Source organism: Pteropus vampyrus, unplaced genomic scaffold (genome assembly GCF_000151845.1).
Source record: "Pteropus vampyrus isolate Shadow unplaced genomic scaffold, Pvam_2.0 Scaffold19, whole genome shotgun sequence".
Lineage (NCBI taxonomy): Eukaryota > Metazoa > Chordata > Mammalia > Chiroptera > Pteropodidae > Pteropus > Pteropus vampyrus.
The window spans coordinates 14,677,828-14,679,995 of NW_011888800.1; the positions used below are offsets into that span (position 1 = coordinate 14,677,828).

The 2,168-nt window shown below is 31.4% G+C and overlaps 1 protein-coding gene across 5 annotated transcripts in view; it reads right to left on the reverse strand.

Annotated features, from left to right (window-relative positions):
• DMXL2 (Dmx like 2) overlaps positions 1 to 2,168 on the reverse strand; it is a 117,394-nt gene that overhangs the window by 32,290 nt on the left and 82,936 nt on the right. The gene's annotated exons all lie outside the window — the stretch shown is intronic.

A 2,168-nucleotide genomic window follows, 5' to 3' on the forward strand; every position in this document is an offset into this window, starting at 1 on the left:
AAAAAAAAAATCACAACCAATTAAACAACAATTAATGCTTTCTGCTACTTCCATGGCTGACAGAAACTATGGCGATGGGAAAAGTTAGCTCTATTCTGCAGTCTCCAGTATCTTCTAATACATGCTCCCAGAGATAACTATTTACATGCCAGTAATAATAAAAATAAGCACCTTTCATTTATCTTATGAATCACCACAATCCAGGAGGTATTACTATACTCATTTTACAAATGAGGTGACTGAGACACAGAGAGGTTAAGTGAATTGCTTAAGGTCACAGAGTAAGGGGTAGAGATCAGAACCCATAGGTAACAATAAAGAAGGTAGAATATTCAACAGATGTGACCTTTTTCTTAAAAATTAAACATATTACAATTCTTAATGTTTTATAAAAGTTAATATGCTAACTTCTATGGTATATGTGATTCTACAATTGAAAGCTCCCAGCTAATATTGAAAGAAACATTTGTGAATGAATATTAATTATATACACACATTTATAAAATTACAGACAAAAATACATTAAAAAATGTTCTTCTTTAACAACATATTTTTCTGGTACTTTTCGATCAAATTTTGACAATTCTGAAGGACTGACTCATTCTTCCTGACGTAATTAAAATACAGAATGTTGAAGCTGTTATTTTGAAGGGCTTACAAATTTTAGTTCTTAGAAAATTTCATGAGAAAAAGCCTTAATGAGCACAAAGTTTTTCTCGTATTGTAACTGATAACCTCCCTTGAGTCATATAACCGAAGTTGCTGAACTTATATGGAACCAATCAATTCAATATAACTTTTAAATTAAGCCAATAACATTATTGTATATAATTACTGTTTTGAACACAATACTAAATAGATCATATCTTATTTCTCAAAAATACTGAGATAATCTCTGCAAATCATGAAGCTGAGAGGCATAATAATAAAAAATGATGGATGTTTTATTAGCTCACATTGACTGATGGTGAAGCAGGAAGCTACTAAAGTATGGGCAGGATACCTAAAATCATTTCACAAAAATGCTTTACTCTCAATACTCTTTCATTTCTCTTCTCCCTTTTTAGAACGTTTTCTCTGCCTTCAATCACATAACATAGTATTCCAATGTTTAATAATTTTTAGGAAAATTTTTATTCATCTTCAGCTAAGGATTTATAATACATTGAGGCAAAAATTTGCATATTCTTTTGATTTAATTTTGAGATAAATTAGTTGTGGAAATAAATCACATGTATATAACAAAAATATTCAATGATAATGACACAACACATGATTGACAAGAAATTTAAAAGACCTTTGTAGGCAACACCTGAAACATTTCAAACAAAAGATGTCCTCTTTTTTCCACTTGGCTTGGGACATAAAAAGTTTACTGTAGATACTGTTATTTATATACTATAACAGTTAAGTTACCCTATACGCCAAAAACTAGATTTCTTAATTGGTGTCAGAAAAATTCCCTCTGACATTTGTATCTATTTTGAGAAGAGAAATGCTGATATCTTATCAGCTGCCGTACATGTAGCATGAAAATGACATTTTTATACTTTCACTTCAAACTGTGATCTGAGAACCATGAACACCAGAATCACAGGACACTAATTAAGATAAGATGCCACAGCCCTGCCACCCCCAATCTACCAAATGAAAATCTCTGGGAGCAGGACTGGAGGATATGCATTTTAAATGTTTGCCAGGTGATTCTTCTGACACTAAAATTTGAGAACTACTATTGTAGAGAAATAAATTCCTCTTGAGAGAAATACATTCATACTTTACAAATGTAGTATCATTAATTGTACTTTGAGAATTTCAATGGACTCCTAAAAGTAAATGATCAATGAGAATTCCACTTTCCTAAGCGTGACAGAGTAGAAAAGGCACAGACAAAATCTAACACTTAGAAATGACAGGAGTTTGAGCTGGTTACCTAGCCTCTCTGAGTCTTAGTTATATCAGGTAGAAAAGAGAGATGGAGCTAATGAGATGAAATAATTTATCAAAAGCAACTAGAAACAAACCTGGTACATAGTAGGTGCTCAATAATGGTGGGTTTCTGCAACACTGAAATAACTTTCAGTTTCCTCTAACACATTTTTAAACAATTTTTTTCTAAAGAGAATCTACCAGATAACTGATTCTAAAAACCTGTCTTAAAAAATTTA